General features: G+C 37.1%; 1 long non-coding RNA gene across 4 annotated transcripts in view; it reads left to right on the forward strand.

Moving 5' to 3' along the window:
* Positions 1-1,933: 1,933 nt before the first annotated feature.
* The window catches only part of LOC102151811, a 41,675-nt gene continuing 21,168 nt past the window's right edge, over positions 1,934-22,440 (forward strand). Inside the window, exons 1-3 of one of the 4 annotated variants that reach the window (XR_005384610.1) lie at positions 1,937-1,985; positions 5,072-5,254; positions 12,144-12,240. This is a non-coding gene — a long non-coding RNA (uncharacterized LOC102151811). Of the gene's footprint in view, positions 1,986-5,071; positions 5,255-12,143; positions 12,241-19,657; positions 19,755-20,376; positions 20,565-22,440 lie in introns of those variants that run through there. The other 3 variants (XR_005384608.1, XR_005384611.1, XR_005384609.1) reach the window with 3 other exon arrangements.

The raw sequence follows: 22,440 nt of genomic DNA on the forward strand, positions 1-22,440 counted from the left end.
CAGGCAGCATCCAATCTAGCAGATACAAAGGAGCTCTGAGGAGCTGTATAAAATCAAAGACTTTTATAGGCAGAGTAGAGCAGGAATAAGGAAGTTATATTGGGGCAGAAAAGCACGTTGGTTATTGCAAAGTTACTTTCCTTTAATGGATGCCAGTGGTCTAACAGGCAGATCACCTAACTAGTCCTGATTAGGACATTCCTTTTTTCTTTCTTTTTTTCTTTCCTTTTTTTTTTTTTTTTAATGTATTTATTTGAGATAGAGAACAAGCATGTGGGTGGTGGTGCAAAGGGAGCCGAAGAAGTAGGCTCTCCAGTGAGCAGGAAGCCCAATGCTGGGCCCAGGACTCTGGATCATGACCTGAGTTCAAGGCAGACACTCAATCAACTGAACCACCCAGAGGCCTCTGATCAGGTCATTCCTGATTGAGTAGTTTAAGATTCCATTTCTAGGAGAGCCAAAACTGTAATTGTCTCCATTTAATGATATAAGGGACACCACTTGGGGCCTGTTCGTCTTGTTTTTAACAGTGTACAGGACCTTTGCAAGGTAGGTAAACTTTATTATCCCATTTACAAATGATGATAATAGACAAAGTAGTTACATAATGTTCCTGGACTCACATCCCAATCACTGCTACTGCTGAAATTAGAGCAGAGAATTTTTGCTTTCTAGTTAGGTTCTTAAGCTTCTTTGTTTCCTTGAAATTGTTTCACTATCAGAAATGTTTTCTGTCGCCCAAGGCATTGTTTACTGAATATTTTCTGTAAGCCAGGGACTTTTATACATGTTGTCTCATTAAACCCTCATAAACCACCTTGTTAGAAAATGATTATAGATGAGTCCACTGAAGTTCAGAGATGTTAGATAATCTGCCAGGCTTGAACATGACCAAATCAAGATTCTAGGCCCAAGTTCAAGAATCTTTCTTTATTACTTTGCCTCAATTTCTTCTGTTACAAGTCTAAAAGAAAAAAGCATTTCTGCAAATAATCACATATAACCATAGAGGGTAATGTAGCCCAAGACAGGGGCATCTGGCTGGCTCGGTCAATAGAGCATTTCTGCTCTCCAGGTGCTGAGTTCCAGAGCCATGTTGGGGGTAGAGTTTTCTTTTCTTTTTTTTTTTTTTTTCTTAAAGATTTATTTATTTATTCATTCATGATAGACAGAGAGAGGCAGAGACATAGGCAGAGGGAGAAGCAGGCTCCACGCCAGGAGCCCGACCCGGAACTCGATCCCGGGACTCCAGGATCGTGCTCCAGGCCAAAGGCAGGTGCCAAACTGCTGAGCTTCCCAGGGATCCCCTGGGGGTAAAGTTTTCTTAAAAAAAAAAAAAAAAAAATCCCCCCCGCCAAAAAAATTCAAAAAATTAAAAATTAAAAATAAATCCCAGAACAATCTAACAATAACTTGTTTAAAGTAAGAAAAAAAATAACACAACAAAACCAAAAAATAGTAAAATCAATAGGAATAGGAAAAATCAATAGGAAAAAATGAGAAGAAATTTTAAACAACCGATTTCAAAGCAAGAATCAAGATTTAGCAACTACATATTGATCTCTTCTTATGTCAGGAATCGTGGTAAATCCCTGGCCTCATAAAGCTTACTCTCTAGAGTAATCTGATATAGAAATGAGGATATATGAGCAAGGAAAAAAAACGGAAAGGAAAGTTTAAACACAAACACACAAAGAATCAGAGAGAACCAAACGAGTCGGGCAAGGAAAGCTCTGCTATGTGCTTTATGATCATTCTCTTCATTATGTAGAGTCAGAGAGACAACTGGAAACTTGTTGATTTTCATTGACACAGACTAAGGTGTATGTTCAGGAGGGACTGTTCTTACCTGGGACTTTGAAAAGCATTCAGCCAATCGGGTCCACAGGCAGCAGAACCCGTTCCCAATTGGCTCCTCCCCAGACAGGAAGTCCCGCCCTCCCCCGGAAACGATGGAGGCTGGACTCGGAGGAAGGCCGGAGCGGGTAAGATAAGGCCATTAAAGTTGGATTAACTGTGGGTGAGGCCTTGGAGCGTTCATGAGCTTTTTAAAAAAATTTTTCTGATAACAAGTCTGATTACGGTATCTTCTTCAGCACCCCAGGGGCTGTGTGGAGGGGCCTGTTTGGAAGTTTAGAGGCCGAGAAGCGTGTGCTTACCTCGCAGGCGGCCGCAGTGGGGCAGGCGTCAGCGCGGTGGGCGGGGCCTGGGCGGGGCGGGGCGGAGGTGGGCGGGGTCGGAGGCGGGGTCTGAGCCCAGGGGATGGTGGGTGGGGCCTGGGCCCCAGGGGCGGAGGTGGGCGGGGTCTGGGAACGGGGGGCGGGGGTGCGGTGGGCGGGGCCTCGGGTTCAGTGGCGTGGCTGTGGCAGGTGGGCGTGGCTTGGGCAGGGTAGTGGGCGGGGCCTGGGGGCGGTGGGCGGGGCCTGAGGCTGGGGAATGGGGTCTGGGGACCGGGGGTGCTGCAATGGGCGGGGCCCAGGGCCCAGGGTGGGCGGGGCCCGGGCGGTGGGCGGGGCGAGACCCCTCCTTGAATTGAATTGCCTTTGGGGCAGTTCGCCGCCGGGGAGGGCTCGGTTTTCTAGGATGTGGAAGCCGCGCGCCCATAGTTGAGCTGACTAGTCACGACTCAGCTGAAGTCGTCCCGGAGTAAACACACTAGCTTTACTGGGGGAAAAAAAAAAAAGGTTCTGAAACTTTGAAACATTTACCTGCTCTATCCTCTTTCGTTAAGCACTTCCGGAGGTGGACCTAGAGGTCTGTTTATCTTTCCAAAGAACAGAAGATCGGCGGGGGCGGGGGGAGGGTGGTTAAAATTCTTTTGCTTAGGAAAAATATATGGATATTGAGTACTTGATAATTTCTGTGTGTGTGTGTGTGTGTTTGTGTTTTGTTTTTTTTTTTTCAAGTGGGGACTGGAGAATGGCTCAAGCTGGACTCAGGAGCTCGCCTCGTTTGCCTTCCCGTTGTAATTACTGCTCAAGAGGGAGACTAAGTTGCTTACTTCTAGCTCCCAGGCTGCTCGGGGGTGGCTGTTGTTAGAGTTCCCCTGAGATGGTGATTCTTCTGGGTCAGTCCGAAGAGACAGCCTGCAACAATGGCAGTCCCCAGGGTGACACTCTCGAGGGGGCCTAGATTCAGCTGTCAGTCACCTTCAGCCCAGAGCCATCAAATCCATTTACACAAAAGCTGGTTATCACAAACCTTTTGAAAAGCTAAGTAAAGAGGAGATTTACCCATCCTTGAATCTTCCTTCTTTTTTTTTTTTTTTTTTCTTTGATTCCCTCATTTCTCTTATCTTTCCTTTTTTTTTCCTAACCACCTCTGGGAACTTCTGGGATTTTTTCCCTTCTTTTGTTCCACCCTAGAGCTTACACTATTGTTATCATAAAGCTTGAGCATAAGCTTGAATATAACTCTCAAGATATACAGAAATAAATACCTGGTACTCTTGTATGGAAACTTTTCATTCTAGTATTTTTGTCTCCAAAAGGGTAGGATTTTCTGGGGTTTGGGGAAGGCTTGTTTCATGCTGTAATGTTGAGGAACTGAAATTCTGTGTAGTAATTTAAATATTACTTTAAGCATACCTTTGTCTATGCATATTTCATATAGCCTTCCTATGGCATATATATATATGCATATACTAATTTATTTATATATATGCATATACTAATTTATTTTTTAGACTTTTACACTCAGGAGACTATGACATAAAAACCTGAATTAAGGGGATCCCTGGGTGGCGCAGCAGTTTAGCACCTGCCTTTGGCCCAGGGCGCGATCCTGGAGACCCGGGATCGAATCCCACGTCGGGCTCCCGGTGCATGGAGCCTGCTTCTCCCTCTGCCTATGTCTCTGCCAATCTCTCTCTCTCTCTGTGTGACTATCAAAAATAAAAAAAAATAAATAAAAATTAAAAAAAAAAACCTGAATTGAAAAAAAAAAAAAAACCCTGAATCAGTTTGCAACTGAATTGACCCCCAACAACTTTTACAAAATGTGAAGACATTTTTAATCTAAATACTGCTGAATTTCAAATATAGCAATTCTTTAGGTGAATTCTCTAACTTCGTAATTATAAGGAACCGATTTCCTTTCCCCAGGAAAAGGAGAAATTCCTGTCTTGCTCTAGAAATTCTGATCTTCTCTACGTAATAGCATTATTATAAAACATTTAATCTAACAAATTGAAAGGCAGTTTTATTTTTATTTTTTTTTTTTTGAAAGGCAGTTTTAGTAAGTGAAGGTGTAAATAAAATATTTGCATTGAGGTATAAATGTTTTTATAGAATATGCTAGAATTAGAATAACAAAAGTATTGCCTAGATAATGCCAAGAGGGAGTAATTATAATGAATTTGTCAATTATAAGAAATTTTAGTTCATAACTACAGATCGAGGCAGCAGATATCCTAAGCTTGGTATACATGTGAGTCCTGGTAAGAAGAGCAGGTCAAGAAAAATCTACCCTTTTTTTTTTTTTAATATTTATTTTTATTTATTATGATAGATATATATATAGAGCGAGAGGCAGAGACACAGGCAGAGGGAGAAGCAGGCTCCATGCAGGGAGCCCGACGCGGGACTCGATCCCGGGACTCCAGGATTGCGCCCTGGGCCAAAGGCAGGCGCGAAACCGCTGAGCCACCCAGGGATCCCCAAGAAAAATCTACCCTTATGGCAAAAATACACTTATAAGGAGCAAGACAAGTTGGCATGCTATTGCAGGCCATGTCACCAGGACCAGTACTAACTGTAACAGTCGCATATGAAAGAGCCCAAGTTAGTTCAGACCCCCACCTGGTCCCTGATCCCCTTCTAGTGACTACCAAAAGAACACCCAATATTCCATTTTGTTCTTTCAACATTATTGAGCATTTGCTACTACTTGCCAGAATATAATAGCAAAACATCTTAAGTTACTTACAGGTAGCGAAAAGAACCAGCGCCAGGTAGGCTTTTGAATGTGCTAAAAAATAGATTGTTGTCAACAAAACACAATGAAATCTTATTTCATAATCTTAAAATTACTTTGCCCACTCAGACTATATAATGTGTCAACTTTGTTCCAGGTTTGAGAATACAAAAATCAACAAAATTGGAACTGTGTCTCATCATAGCTTACAGCTTCATTGATTCAGTATCTGCTACTGTTATCTCTTCAGCAACTTAGACCTGCGGTTTGGTTTTTTTCCTGTCTCCTAGGCCTCTTTTCTAGACACTCCATTTTCTTCACGCCTTATTATTCCAGACATGTGAGTTTTTTGGTTTCTATTGTTTGCTTTCAGTTCTTGGAGCATGTCATCTCTTTTCCACCCCAAGGCCTTTGGGATGATTGTGGTCGAAGCTTATAAAGTTTTTTGTATGGTTTACTCCTGTAGTTTGAGGAAAGTAGAGGTAAATTATTAGCTTTTATGGTGGGATGTTAACTCTAGTTGGAAGATTTAGATCACTTAGTCCACTGGATTCTGGTAACATTGTATTAAGTGGATGAAACAAACTTCATACTGTCATTCATCTGTTGGATACTTTCATTATTTGACTTATTTTTCCTTTAACCATTATCACAAAATGTGTATCTCAATACATATTACACAGATTATTTATTTTCTGAGGCTGCCATGATAAATTGCCACAAATTGGGTGACTAAAACAACAGAAATGTATTCTTTCAGAGTTCTAGGGGGTAGAAACCTGAAACCAAGATGTCATGATGCTCCACTCTACCTCTGGGAGAGAATTCATTCTTGCCTCTCACCTAACTTGTGTGACTGCCTACAATCCTTGGCATTCCTTAGTTTATAGCCACACCATTCTAATCTCTACTTTTACTTTTTGCCTCCTCCTCTTCTGTCATGTGTTTCTCTTCTGTGTGTCTTTTTAAAGGACATTTGTCCTTGGATTTAGGGGACACCTAGCTAATCCAGGATGATCCCCTTTTCTCAAGATCCTTAACTTAATTATATCTGTAAGGACCTTTTTCCAAATAAGGTACCATATACAGTTTCTAGGAATTTTATGTAGACATGTCTTTTGGGGGACCACCATTCAACCCACTATATATGGGAGTTTACTAATTTCATATTTCATGGTTTTTATATGTTCGTTTTAAAAACAAATCACTCATGATGCCTTTAATACAGCTTTAAGGACTAATGCATCTATTCAACATTTAACAGGAAGGCTGTATTTAATCCGTCAAATTTTATGATTAGGAATTCATCAAAAATTTTGATGACCTGGTTCTAGGACTATAAGAGTTTTACTGAAGAAAGTATTTGCTTTAGGTTGGGTATAGGATGTCATATATCCTTCCTTCATCCTTTTCTCTATGATGTAGGTTCATTTTCATAATCTCAGAGAAAGAGGCTGAGATAATGACTATCAAAGTCAACCATAATGTTACAATCATTTGTTTGAAGTGCATTGACAAGGAATTAATAGTTTAATAGAAAAATGCATTAGAGAAACATGCAAATTTCAGTTAATAATAGGAGAGGGATGCCTGGGTGGCTCAGTGGTTGAGGGTCTGCCTTTGGCTCAGGGTGTGATCCTGGGAACCGGGATCGAGTCCCACATCGGGCTCCTCGCAGGGAGCCTGCCTCTCCCTCTGCCTATGTTTCTGTCTCTCTCTGTGTCTCTCATGAATAAATAAAAAATATTTTAAAAAAACAATAATAGTAGAAATGTAGCAAAATCACATCCAGAATGGTCTTTTATGTATATATAAATTTTTATTTCTTATATTTAGTAGTTGCCTTACTTATAATAAAAGATTAAAGGGACAAATTTGTTCTTTATTATATAGATAATCAATAATTGTTGTTAGAAATAGACCCTGGTGTTTGTAGCTGACATATTGACAGATTACAACTGAACTGATTCATTCTAAGGATGATTACTTTTTTCGTCTATATTCTTTCTTTTTGGGGGATTACATTTAGCCAAAATTATTTTCTTTAGGAAGTATACTTGGGAGTTGGGAATTAGAGTAATGAAAAGAATGTTAGGGAAGGAAACAATGGTTTAGAGAATGGCATTTCAAGGAAAGGAAAATGACATTGGAAACGAGACTGTGATGGAATTCAGAACAGTATGTTATTTGTGAAAAAAATGTGTAAAAATACTGAAAAAAATAGTACTTAAATGGGAAAAAATCACAATCTAATGCATTGTTTTATCCAATTGGAAATTAAAAGGCAATTCCTATTTCTAACTCAACTTTGTGGGATGTTCTGGTCATCACAGTAATAAACATTAATTACCTAAATCTTTTCATCAATTACTTAGGAGCTATTTGACCTAATCAGAGAGTTTTTCTGTCTTAGGTTTTCATTCTTTTTTTTTTTTTTTTTTTTTAGGTTTTCATTCTTAACATAGGAAAAATACCTATCATCTGTGCTTTTCCCAATAATAATGAAAAAAATAGTGTTTCATTTTTCCATCTGGTAGCAAACCAAGCACTTAGGGAGGCATATTAACTATATCACAGCAGTAGCAATTCACCAGGGCAGACTTAAGTTTGCCCAGAATAGTTTCTCTTTCCCTGATCACCAACCCTCCAATATTTGAGCTGTTAATTTAGTTGCAAGAAATGGTCAAGTCAGAGCAGAACAATATTGACAGAATTCTGGGAAATAGGTTGTTTGAACTGAGAAAGACTTCGTATTCAACAAGAATTGCCCATTATAGACAGTTCTTAAAAGTAAAAATAGGTGATAGAGAAAGTTGAACCTGATGAGATTGGAAAAGGAAAATAGAAGACTATGTATGAGAGTTGTGTATGGGGGTGATGTGTGTGTGTGTGTGTGTGTGTGTGTGTGTGTGTGTGTATGTTAACTTCAGAATCCTTGGTACCAGCAAGAGTGTGAGAAAACACAGGAATATGTTGGAATCTATTTTGCAGCCTCAGCTCTATTGCATCAGTTTATTCTTTATGACCGTTTCCAACTATCTTTTTCTCACACACCAGCAACAGGATTTACTCAATGTTATTTCCAGAAGTAACACCTCAAGAAACACTTTCAGAAACAGTTTCTCAATTCCAACATACTGATACTTTTACCAGCCAGAAAAGGATTTCTGAAAATCATTTCAAAGACCAAAGTTTCTGAGCCCGTAAAATATATATATTTTTAAAAGCCCTTAAAAAATATATATGTATATATGTATACACACACACACACACACACACATATGTATATACAATGTACTACACATTAACATGGATGAAGAAAATTGGTAAAATGAATCAGAGAGCCCCAGAAACATCAGTGTTTTACCATTTATCTCTGAACATACTGGAATTTTGTCTAAAAAACTTGATTCTCTTTCAGTTATTTTTGGAACAGTCAAGCGGTATTGAGATTCTTTTGTAGATGGCAAGGTTTTATTTGGAAAGCCAGGATAAAGGTTTTCTTTTTACAAAAAATCACTTTATTTGGCCACTGAAGTCCACTCCCTCCTAGGTTTGCATTTACTTTTTAAGGTATTTGTTCCTAGGTTCTTAAAATCTATAAAGAAAAATAAGCTCCTTGTGGAATATGGCTTACATGAATTTTTTTGATAGAAAGGGTGGCCCTTTTTCCATTTTAAAATAACCAAATATGTTACAAATGAGGGAATCTGCTTTTCCATTGACGGTATCAATGTATGTAAGTATGTGTTCATGTACATATGAGTCTTGTTTTTATTCCCTTCTTTCCAAGGAGAAATGTGTATATTGCAGAGTTTAATCATCAAGATCATCATTGTAGATCTGAACCATGAAAAAATTCTGAAAACTGTTGGTTAAAATTGAAAATAAAACTCAGGTCTGAGATCTTAGCCATCGAAAACCTTGAAATCTCATAAATTAAGCATCATCGAGCCTGGTCCCATCTTTCATAACAGCTCTCCAGAGAAAACCTAAAAGCCAGGGCACTCTAAGATGAGCTGCGGATGATTCAGTAGGTGGCACAATTTTCACTGAGTCAGTACTGAACTGATGCCCCAGCATGGTATGAGGGGGCACTGCACTGCTGGAGGTGTCGTCTAATGGATGAGGGTAAAACCAAGGTCTTGACCACCAGCAGTTATTAAAAATCCCATGGCACTTTTCAAAAGAGTAAAGATGATGTTAAACCCTGTGTCCTGGCTAATTTCCAAATTGGGCAATTATATTTGCCTACTTAAAATTTCTCTGTAATTTTAGTTGGATAATATATTCCTCATCTTCTGCCCTACGCTTTTGCTATTTCCAGCTTAGAGGTGGATGCATTTCTGTGGTGAGGGAAGTGATGCTTCTTTGAAAAATGTCTTACAAGGTCCGAGATCAGGAGATGAAAGGTATAACATCCATCTATCAGAACAGGTGCCATATTAGTTTGTTTCTCCTGTGATTAGGCTGACTATAAGAAAATTACCAAATAAGTGTCTTTAAAAATAGCCTCGTCAGGTAGTCAGAGGTGCTATGCTTGCAAAGGTTTCCAAGATGGATATTTTAATTTTATTAAGTTGTGACTAAGAAATGAGGCTTCTCTTGAAGTGAATATATTATGTAAATGCTAACAATTTAAGCATGAAATTATAGACATTTAATAGAAATAATTAAATTTGCCAACATTTGCCTAGCAAAGCCTATCACATTCACTCTAAAACTTTAGTCACTATCATTTTCACTTTTAACGTATTAGAATTTTCAAAAGAGAGAAGGTCATTACTAGGAAACAAATGGAAAGCATTTCTTGAAAAATAATAATAAGATAATTGTTGGTAAGTGTGCTGTGGATTTTTGGGAGAACTTACAGAAAACATTCCTAAGGAAAAGACTAACGATGAGGCTGTGCACGGCTAGACCTATGCTGTGTCTCCAGCTTCACCCAATATTTTGGGATCAACCCATAGCAAGAAACATCTGGTAGAAACTTGGTGTCATTGATGGTAAAATTTACATTTATCTTGGCTGTTTAGATGCTTAGCTAGCAAATGACAAAAACTATCAACAATTCAGTTTTCTCAAGTGCCATGTGTTTATCTGCAAAAACAAAAGATCAATCTAATCTTCCTCTAGAGAGAGTCTTATGGTGACTTTCATATATTACCCTTTTTGTACAGAATCTTTGCAAGTAGTTTTAAAATGTTATAACCTCAAAGGTTTCTATTTCTAACAATTTTAGTATATGTGCTGCCGAAGCGAGCACTCTATTTCTAAGTTAATTAATTTTAACTATATTACAGAATTTTCTAACTTCAACTCATTCTGCTTTACAGATATATTAAACACTTATCTTGTTCTTATTAATAATAGAGTTAATACAAGAGCATGCTTTGAAGCAAAAGAAAAATCCAGCAGCATGCAGATAGTATTAAATACTATGGTAAATAAACATAGTAATTCTGTGTGTAAATACTATAGCTACTGAATAAAGAAACCACTTGAAAAGGAAATATCATCTTTAGAATTTGGACTTGCCTTTAGCAGAAAATATTGTAATGTTTTTAGTCTAGCTTTGACAACCACAGCAGACTGTACTAACAGGAAGAGTTCACTTTGTAATAGAAAAAGTAGTCACTCTGATCACTTTGTCTTTTTAGTATGCAGCCCAGAGGATTCAGAAAAAGATTACATTTACCATAATTAACATATATGTAAATGGAGATCATGGCTATGAATGATAAATTTTCATAGCAATTTAAACCTTGTACAAATTAATCAACCATACAGACACTTGATTAATGAAAGGCAGTGTCACTTTAAAATGCAACATGTTAATATATATTACTGTTATCACAGATCAAAGAATCTTTAAATGTAAACCAATTAGAACAAAGCTCAATCTACATTTTTTAACAAATTTAATTCCCATGTAATTATGATGGCAATTTGGAAAAAAATGTTATCCTGCTTCATATTTATTTACCAATTTTAGTGAAAAGTCATGCAAATGAATTTTGGATGTTTCATCATAGTGATTGGATTCCCAAAATATAGGATTACGGTATCATTGAAGGATAAGTTGAAGGCATAAAAGCAATTACAAATTAAATACAAGATATTTATACACATGTCATGTTAAATTTAGAAGTTTTCTTCTAGTTTCCCCATTTTTGGTATCACTGAGAGAGTTACATTAAACAGATTTGTGCTAAATGACTGATATTCACTCAATACAGTGTTCACGATGAGATTTAACATGCCACTTAACTGAAAGCTATTTTTCTTGCTCTTTGAGGAATAAAAAAAGTGAAAACTCTTCTGCAGATTTAATTTATTAAGAATGGTTTTATTTTCATAGTGAAAATGAATGCCTAATATACAGGAAAAAGTCCTTTTGGAAGAAATATGAACTTTATAGTTTTTTTTTTTTTTAAGATTTTATTTATTCATGATAGAGAGAGAGAGAGGCAGAGACACAGGCTCCATGCATGCAGGGAGCCCGACGTGGGACTTGATCCCAGGTCTCCAGGATCATACCCCAAGCCAAAGGCAGCACTAAACCTCTGAGCCACCGGGGCTGCCCAAACTTTATAGTTTATACATAAGTATGTGTTCAAAATACAAGATCTGGAATATAAAGTTTTTCTATAATCCTGTTTTTTTGATAGCAGAAGTTAGGCATGAAAACAAACACATTGCTTTGCAAAGTCAACGTAGCTCGATACAGATCTCTTTTACAAGGGTGACCCTATAATAGGTCATTAATTTTCATCCTTAAGTTGGTAGTCTAAGGTGTTGCCACAGTTTACCACTTACCACAGTACATCATAGGATACACTACTGAGAAAAAATTGGAAATAACAAGAAAGACAGCAGCCTGTACTAGATGGAAAACCGAAATAAATGTGACACTGAGTTCTCTGTCAAAGGCTTAGTAGGAAACTATCCTCAATATGGCTAATAACTATTGAGCATTTCCTATGTGCCATATGCCATGTTAAGAACTTGGCACTCTTAAAAGATAATGATCTATCTGTGACTTAATTATTAAATCATTTAATCCTGGTAACAGTTCTCCAAAATAGAATTCACAGAGATAGTAAGTAGTTAGACTGGAATTTTTATCTTAGAGCTTCTCATTTCAAAGTTTGTGTTCTTAAATACTATGCTACATTGACTCCCCATGACTGTATAATAACATTGTTTATCATCATCATTATATCTAGCCTCTTAAGCAGTCTCATTAAAACTATAATGCTGCTGAAGATGGTACAGGATGACATTTTGGGAACCACTGCTAATACACTACACATTCCATAAAAGGTATGGAATACTATAAATAGCACTATAGTATCATAAACAAGGTTCAACGCAGTCTACTGGAATGACAATAAAACCTGCCTTTAAGTCATCTCTCCTGGAGTAAATATATGAAGAAAATAGATGAATAGATAGGCAAAATATTAGCAAGCATATCTAGTCATTAAATGAGCATTTAATACTTGGCAAGGATCTGCACAAAGTACTAGAGATAGAATAGTAAACAAGACTCCTGTCCTCAAAGAATGTATAGTGTAGTGAGGCAGGCAGAAATGTAAACTGCCAATTACACTACACTGTGATAAGTACTACTTGAAGAGTAAATTATGATGCCGTGGGAGTGCTTAAGAGCGCCTTCAAGGACAATAAACAAGCAAGCAAACCCTAAATTTAAACAGTTTTATATAGTGTGGTGTATCTGGGAATTTTAGGAAAGTCTGTGCCTCAGTGTTACAGTTATTAAAGGAGTGGCTTTAAGAAAAAACCTCAGGCAAGCTAAGAATTGCAGGGATCATAGACACTACCCATTTGCAGATTAGATAGTCTTTTAATGAATAGTATAGAAAGGCATGCTGATCATTATACTAGTTAAAATAACAGAAAATGATAGTAGTTTAAGCAATCTTATTTCTCTCTCGTATTCATTAATTCAAGATTAAAAGAGTCCAGCTGCTATAGTAGCTCTATGAAGTCATAACGGATTCAGGCTTCTTTCCTCTAGCACAATACTTCACCACTCCTAGAATGTGGTCCTCATTCTTAGGGTCCAAGGTGGCTGTTAGAATCCAGCTTTCACGTCCATCTTCCGGGCAAGAAGATGAAAGAATAAAGGAAAAAAAGGCCAAACCCAGTTTTGTTTTTAAGGAGAGTTTCTTGATGTATCACTGCACACTTTCCCTTATAGCTTACTGGCCAGGACTAAATCAGATGGCCATAAAGTCTGTAACAAATGAGGCTGAGAAAGGTAGTCATTTAGATGAGTGACCAATGTTCTCACCTAAAACATGAAATCCTGTTAAGAAAGAATAATGGGAAAGTAGATACTAGGAAGCAACTGGTAGTCTCTGTCACAGTCATGAATTAGTTTTCTTGGCCCACAGAGGTGTTAATCACTATTAGAGGGGGGAAAATAATATATATAATTTTTCTGTCTCAACCTTCCCAGTGATACTCATTCCTTTTTGAGCAGATTGAAATCTTTGTCACACCATCTATCTTGAAAGTAGGGCCTATTTACTGCTTTATGAGTCCTAGATATAATAGGTAAACATAAGATATCTTTTCATTATAGATTAAGAGTTTTGGGTATTGTGGAAAAGAACATCTTTAATATTAAAAAATAAACTAAATGTTTTCACAACTCTTGAATGTCAAATTATTGAAATTATAATAATGTAGATATGAAAGATTTGATAATTAAGTGCTTTTATCATTCATTTATATGTCTGTTCATTCTGCAAATACATGCTAAGTGCCTGCCATGTGCCAAGCTCTGATCTAAGTGCTGAGCACACAGAAATGAGCGGTTGAGGTATGTCATAGAGCTTACGTTGTAATGAGAGAGAAAAAATAACTCGTAAATATATAGAAACAGTATAACTTCATGTATTTTTAAGGGCTGTTATGGGCTAAATTGTGTCCTACCAAAATTCACATGTTGAAACCCTAACCCCAGTACCTCCAAATGTGATTGTATATGGAGACAGGGCCTTTAGAAAGGTAATTAAGTTAAAATGAGACCCTTAGTGTGGGACCCAATCCAACCTGACTGGGCCCCTATAAGAAGAGATTAGGACACAATGTGATAACCCTGTGTGCACAGAGGAGCAACTGCGAAAAGGCAGGAGGGTGACCATCTACAAGCCAAGGAGATGGGCCTGAGAGGAAACCCAGTCTTGCAGGCAGCTTGATGTTGGACTTCCAATCTCTAGAACTATGAGAAGAGGAGTTTCTGTTATTTAAGTCACTACATCTCTTGTATTTTGTTATGGCAGCCCTAGCAAACTAATATAGGTACTAAAATGAAGATAGTCACTGGGAGACTGCTTAGATTGATGATCAAAGAAAGCAGCTTTTAAGCTGAAACCCTAATGATGCAAAGGAGTCAGCCATGTAACTATCTGGGGATGTATGTTCCTAGACGAAGAAGCATCTGATGCAAGGACTCATTTTCTTGTACAAGAAATAAGCTAAAAGCCAATCAAGCATGTGATCATTTCCATCATCAAAAAATTGTTTACTCAGTGACTCTCTGTTCATGGTGCTATGGAAGCCATTGTAGAGCATAAATGTAAAGTACTATGGCAGGACATTAATAATGCTGCAATAATTATTTCACTGTGGATTATGCTGTAAATATGTTTATCACTGGCTATCCAGTATCAAAATAACTCTTCAGTTTCAGTTACAGATTTAAGGAATGTGCTAGCTAGCCATTAGCCAAATATTCATTTTGCTCTCCAACCACTAATACACTAATCTTACACAAATACTGTTTGGCTATGGAAAGAGCTCTTTGGGTATGGCAGAAACATAAAATTAGAGCATGGTTCTCATTCAGGCTGACTTCTTAAAAGAGCTTTTTACAGACTAGTCATCTGATACTTAAGAATATAAGATATTAAATGGCTTCATCTTTTCTCAAAAATGCAAGTGAAAATGATTATCATTGTTCTTGTGTTCTTTTTTTTGCCAGGTATTATCAACTTGAATTTTATTTATACCATGGCTTTTTAAAACGCTATTTGTTATATAAAATCATCTCTCTCAGTTCTATCATTTTGTTTCTATTGCTTCTACTCAAATCCTAGAATTCTTTACAATATAAAATAAGACAATGCTTTATACATCATTGGAATTGGCAAACCTCTTCTCATTGTATGCTAACAGACTTTAGCAAAAGAAAGCAAGCTGTAATTTAGTCAGTAGTAATGTAGACAAACATTTTATTTAGGAAGGAATAAAAGCAGTCACAATGAAATGCATTTGTTAACGGGAGAAAAAAGTTGCAAGAGGCAAAGGCAGAGTACCTGAATATGCTGAGTTAGCAATTAAATTCCTGAAGGGGAAAATCAGACCTATTTGAGATGAGTTGGCCACAGCTTTTTGATGGTTAAGAGTAATTTTGTGAATATAACATATAAGCTAGAAAACCCTACATATATATATTGAACATTTTTATTGTATTACATGTTTTCATATGTTTTTCTTCATTTTCCTCATGTCAAAGGGAACATTTCTAACTTATATCTCACGTTAAAAAAATTAGAATAACAACTCTAAGCAGCACTGGCTCAATTTAAATCCCATTTGGTGGTCCCAGTATAGTTTTTATATCACACACAAAAAAAGCCATCATAATTTGCATCCCATCAACTATTCCCTTAACTCTAAAGAGCTATCATGCCACTCCTAGAGTGGGTCTCTAGGGTTGAAGCCTGTACTATCACTCCTCTGCTAGATCTATTTGGTAGTAAAATCAGGGTTACTAGCCTGGTGCCCCTTACCTGGGAAAAAAACTCTGTATTAACCCTGTCTTCACTCTTCTCAGAAAACTGATAATAAATTTTGTCCTTTTACTCTCTCTTTTTAATTCCTGGCATTCCAGAACTTGTTAGACTTGCCTTTCCAGCTTTCTTGGCAATGCTAGAGCTGGCATGCTGTTCTAATATTCTAAATTTCCTGCAATGTGTCTGCTTTGCACAATTCCTTTCTTTTTCATAGTGCTTGACTGTTTTGTTAATATTTTTCAAATTACCAAAAACTAACACTCAACACATTCCTAGGGAATTTCATCTCTTCATCTGCACTATTTCTGTCTTCTTTTCTCCTTTCTTCTTTACCACTTTACCTGTCCACCTATTTCACCTGTAGATGAACTCTTGGACTCTTTATTAACCTCTCTGTTTTGTTTTGTTTTTGTCTTTAATTCTGTTATGAGGTGTTTCCATATCTATAACTTGCATCAGAGGAGCTTTACTAACCTAACCAAAATTATCTCTAAAGCATAACCTTTCCAAGATATCAACAGTATCAGTGAATTAAACAAGTTTTATGGGATCAGGACAGAGTTATTAAATAACTACTTTAATCCACTGATTAAATACTGTAACTTACTAAGATTCTCAACTGTAGGAGAGGTGATATGCCATTAAATCATCCTTCTTTATTTATTAGGATTTGATTGTTACCGTTTCTGATAACTTTCACCATCATCGTTATGTCTATAAGCCTATGCATTAAAGCCAGTCTCAGTTACCATGAAGAATCAGAAGAGTCAACCTAGTAACTCTGACAATGGGATATTATTCAGGCATAAGAAAGAAGAAAATCCTGTCTTTTGTGACAACATGGATGGACCTTGATGGCATTATGCTAAGTAAAATTAGAGAAAGACAAATACTGTATCTTATCACTTATATGTGGGATCTTGAAGCCAAACTCATAGAAACAGAGAGTAGAATGATGGTTGCAGGGTCTTGGGGATGGAGAAAATGGGGAAATGTTGGTCAAAAGGTACCGACTTCATATTGTAAGATGAATAAGGAGCTAATGGACAGAATAATGATTATGGTTAATAATATTGTATTATATACTTGGAAGTTGCTAAGAGATCTTAATGTTTTCACCAAAAAAAAAAAAAAAGGAGGAGGAGGAAGAAAAGGAAGGGGAGAAGAAGAAAGAAAGAGAAGACGAAGATGAAGACGAAGACGAAGAAGAAAGAAGAAAGGGGGAGGAGGAGGAAGAGAAATGGTAATTATGTTAGGTGATGGGAGTGTTAATTAACCCACAGTATGTGGTAATCGTTTCACAGTATGTAAGTGTATCAAATCAATATGTTGTACACTTTAAATTCACACAGTGTTATGCACCAGTTATATCTCAATAAAGCTGGAAAACTAGTAACTTTGAAAAATTGAGATCAATGGCAGTTCAGTTGAGGAGGCTATTGTAGATCTTCAATGTGTAGTTTTGAAAGTATTTTAAAAGATAAGAATCTACTTTGGAGGTTTGACTCAATGTTTCATCTTTGGAGGTCACTGGAAAAGTAGCAAAAATTCTCTGAATTCGTCAGTAAAAATCATCTTTAATGGCATAGAGCAAAATTGCCAATTTTAAATTGTAATTTCATTTAAGCAAGCACATATTACATTTCTAATATATATATTGCTTGGTGTTATGCTAAGAATCAGGGAAAATTAAAGAGTGAATAAGACAATCCTGTCTTTCAAGATAATTTCAAGATTGCAGCAAAGTTAGACATATTGATAGCTATAATTCAAGGAAGAAAGAGGCACAATCAATGTGCATCAAAGTCAAAGGGGAAGAGCAATTAAATCTGACTAGGGCAATTAAGGAGTGCTTTATAAAGGAAATACTAAAGTTTATCTTTGAAGGTTGAATGAAAAACTAAATTGGAAAGAAGGAAAGGAGAAAATTGCAAGATGGAAGAAGTATAGCAAAGAATATGCACGATAAATTAAGATGTGAGGATGCAAGTAGTAAAGATCTGGATGATTAAGTTGAAGACACAGAGTTGTCTAACCCAGGGTTTAGGAAAACACTGCAACAATGGTTTTTAAAGATGAATTAGAAAAAGTAGATAAGGGATGCTTGGGTGACTCAGTTGGACATCTGACCCTTGGTTTCAGCTCGGGTCATGGGCTGAGGGTTGTGGGGTCAGCCCACATTGGCCTCTAGGCTCAGCCCAGAGTCTGCTTGGGATTCTCTCTTTCCTCCTTCCTCTGCCTTGCCCCACTCATATTCTTTCTTTCTCCTATAAGAAATAAAAATAAATAAAATTTTAGAAAAAGAGAAAAATCAATAGATAAGATTAGGGAATATTAATTAATACAAGAGGCTGGCTGTAAGCCAGGGAAATATCATAGAAAATGAAAAGAAACAGGTTTGAGCCATATTATTAACATTGAATTTACTTGACTGGATAGAGCTTAAAAGTTTAGAAAATTTCTAGCCTTAATGACTGAGTGGTTGTTTTACCATTACCAGGATAAGAAATACATAGAGGGAAAGTAGCATGCTTTTGGATGGAAGGGAGGTGATGAATTTATATGTTAAGTAACAGTGTTATAGAATAGTTATGTGAGAGTGCTAAACTGATACTCTGTTTATGCATGCACTTATTTATTCATGTATTCAGAATACACACAAAGACCCAATAACATTCTCCACAATAAGATAAAATCAGATATAATGCAATTGACTGTTAGGGCCTGTACCCTGGGGCTTCTTATCAGTAAGCTACCCAAGCTTATCTTGGTCCTTTCCTTAACCCAGCAGTAAGTGCTTATTTTATGAGATTGGACTTTTTAAACCTGTGTAGTGTCATTATGTGTTTTACTGTATTCACTGAGTACCTGTTATGTGCTAGACACGGTTCCAGGCACTGAAGATAAAGAATGAACAAGATAAACACATGACTTATATTTATAGAACTTAATATTCTAGTGAGAGAAGTAGAGAATAAACAAAGTAATAAGGAATATAATCTCAGATAGTGGGGAAAAAAAGCAAAATAAGTGTATTACTTAAGATTTGATGGTTAGAGAAGAACCTCTGAGGATATAACATGAGACATGTTGACATGACATGATGACATAATCTTATAAAATTGAATGATACAGGAGAATCAGTAGAAGATCTGGAGCATAAACATTCTAAAAAGCAGTAAGAGTAAATATAAAGACCCTAGTATAGTAACAAAGTTAGTATTTTCTAAGAAAAAATAAGAAGGCCAGTGTTAGGAAAGGAGTAGAGAGAGGTATACAGGAGTCAGCTGATATGGGGCATTCAGCCATGATAAGGAGTTTGGAGTTTTACTCTTAAGTTTAATGACATGTTTTTGAGCAAAACAGTAATAAGGATCTGATTTACATTTTCAAAAGACCATTCTGGTCCTATTTGGATAATAAAGTATACGAGGGCAAGAGCAGAACTATGGAGTCAAGTTGAGAGGTTACTGCAGTAGTCTAGGTGAATGATAATCATTATTTGAAATAGAATTGTAGTGGTTGAGGTAATAGGAAGTGTTCTGATTTGGGATGTATTTTAGACTGAAGAGTGACAAGATTTCGTAATGGATTTGGTGTGAAGAAAGAAATAAAAAATGATTTTAGAATTTAGAACTCAGTGATGGGAAAATTTAACATTTATTACAATGGAGAAGACAGGAGAGGGAGACGCATAAGTAAGGGTAGGAGGACAAAACAGTGACTTCCATTTTGAAAATATTAATTTGAGATATTTGGTAGATACTTTAAGGGAATATGTTGAGCAGACAGTTGGGTATAAAAGTCTGATCCTTATTAGAAAGATTAGGGCTGGAAATAGTTGGAAATAATCAATATTATGCTGGATACCTTCTGTTTCTTCTCCACTTCCCCTTGATCTAGTCATGAGAGATGACAATGGATTAGGTCCTTCCACTGGGAAATCTTCACAATGAGGAAGAAGGAAAGAGTCGTTAAAGTATTTGTTACCTTCGCCTCTTCTCTAAGGTATTAAAATGGGCTGTCTGACTCCCTCAGCCAAATGCCATAGTTCTTGTCATGTGTCCCTCTTTACCCAGGTTTCTTTCTCCTGCTTCCTAGTCCACACCCCTCTCCCTACCCTTTTAGTCATAGGGTTGGTAACAGATCCCTTACTGTTTCTTATTCTGGTATATTACATTATCTTTTATGGTTTCCTCCCACCCTGCTCACACCTTTGTAAAAGTCCCTTCATTAAATCCTCCTCTGATTATCTTACTTTTAGTATGCCATGTGTTTTCTGCTGGGACAAAAAATAATACACCATTCCCCAGGCAACTTCCTTATGGTCTATTAAGACTGATAAAGTAATTGCTACTAGAAGTGGCTCTACAAACTGACTCTCAAATGGAATTCTGGGATTATGTTTTACATATTTGCGTAGTGCTTTGATAACTCTCTTTGGGATTGAGGGGTGAGGAATGGGACATGGGTAATCCAAAGGCATGCAGTGGCATTATGATTACTTAAATTATCACCAGTAGAGGGGTCAAGGTGTTGTGCAATGAGGTGGTTGTAGCACTTATCACTATGGCAACAGCAGTAATTATAAAGATGGTGACATCAACTGTCTTTTTTTGATAACTGTAAGGTAGTATACAAAAGGAAAAGCAGAAATTGAATACCAACTGAGATCACGTCTAGAAAAATCAAGTCCCAGCAGCTTTGACGGAGCCCCTCCTCTTCTTGATAAAATACAGCTGGGATCAAGCTTGTTCCTCGTGTATAATAGCTGAAGATTTGACCACCAATTACATGCATCAAGTCTTTTATACTGAGGTAAAAGAACTGGTGGGAAGAAGGCTCTCATGTGTCAGAATAGGGATATTTGGGCAGAAAAAAAGCAGAGCTGGGAACTTTGAATTCCTATATCTCTTTCCAGCAGAGGCAGCCTCTTGTTCAGTATTTGAGGGAACCAGCCTTTTAGTGAATGACTCTAGGGTATTATTTTCATTACCTGATGCTTAATCTTCCTAGGATCACCTTCTGACTCTCCCAAAAGCCTCCAGATTGGTAATGAGCATTAGACTTTAGTGTAGCCAGAAGGAGAAGACTGGGTTTAAGAGGAAGAAATATCCTAACAACGAAAGACTTACAGGATCTCACTGAGGTCTACTGATAGGAGTCTGGAGAATGTATATGAGAAGGATGAAAAATCTTTTCATCAAAGGATGAAAAAAATATAAGGCTGGATTAAGTTGACACGATTTTATTTATTCACTCAGGATTTGGGATTTAATGTATTGTGAGCACTTAAAAGTGGTTTTATAGTCGTTTAGGTTGGCTATTTGAAGCCTGGACTCAATCAGTTGTGGCCTACATTCAATAAGGTTGAATAACATAACTTCTCTGGTACAATATAGGGGAAAGAATCAAGTCTTGGGAAAATGGGAATACTGGAATGGGTTGATTATGTGTAACCCAATCAGCCAATCTTTATTTGAATTACCCAAGAGGGCCCCGAGAACATACTCCTTATCAAGACCTTAAGGAATCCATTGATAAGGAGGGGTGCCAGTATCCTTGAAAACTAAAGTAATGTTCTTTGGTGACTGTTTTCTCTAGGCCAGAGTTTATGGTAGGATATGGAATGATGGAATTGCATTTCGTGATGACAGTGGGAATAATAGGAAACCAGAGAATTAGAGGCCAGGTAGGAGTGCTAATTTATTATAAATGAAGTGGACAAAATTACCATAGTAAGACACAGAGATGGAGTAATAATCAGAATGTTTTGACCTTCGAGGGTTTTTGGCAGCAGCTAATTGATCATGAAGTTTTTAGACACAATATAAAAGGGCATCCAACTAGGATGCTACTTGATATATATGAGGAGAAAAATCATAGTCCTGGTGAAGGTCTGGAGTCCTGGAGAAGGTCAGACCTTGCAAGGAATGACCTGGCAATAGGGTCACATGACTCTTCCTCCACATATGCCCCAGAGGTAACTGCAGCTATTTAATGATGATTGTGCCTGGAGCAGTGGTTCTTAAACTTAAGTATGCATCAGAATCACTTGGAGGGCTTTTAAAACATAGATGTCTAGGTCCTACTCTTTAATAACTTTGGGGTAGAGACACCAGAATGTATATTTCTAACAAGTTCCCAAGTGTGATGTTGATGCTGCTGGTTTAGGGATCACGCTTTGAGAACCACTGCATTGGAGAAGTAAGTAGATAAGACTTTAGCGATTAATACATATTTCCTCTTAAATAATTCTAATGCCTGGAGAACGGAAATAACCACTGAGGTCCACTGGTCAGAGTTGGGATCTGTGAAGATCTGGTATAAATGCTCTGTTATCAGATGGCTTAAGTCCATTTCAGAAAGTGTCCAGAGGGACTTCAGACCTTATTTCCCCCTACATGCCAAAAATTCATAGTGAAGATAGAAAAACTTCATGATAGAATTCACTGGTAGAAATAAGTTCTAATGCAGAATAGGGACAAAGTTAAAGCCCCTGGCACTGTCTTCCTTTGCCAAGGTAAAACAAAAGCAATACTTCATCAAAAAGGGGATGTGCCACCCAAATACTTAAACAATTACATTGATGGTGAATCTGACAATATCCCTGTTTTACTCACTTACTTGGGTGGCCAGTGCGAAAGTCGGGTCTTTGAGAATGAGGATAAGTTATCAGAAGCTTAATTAAGTG

This window comes from Canis lupus, chromosome 36 (assembly GCF_011100685.1).
Source record: "Canis lupus familiaris isolate Mischka breed German Shepherd chromosome 36, alternate assembly UU_Cfam_GSD_1.0, whole genome shotgun sequence".
Classification (NCBI taxonomy): Eukaryota; Metazoa; Chordata; class Mammalia; order Carnivora; family Canidae; genus Canis; species Canis lupus.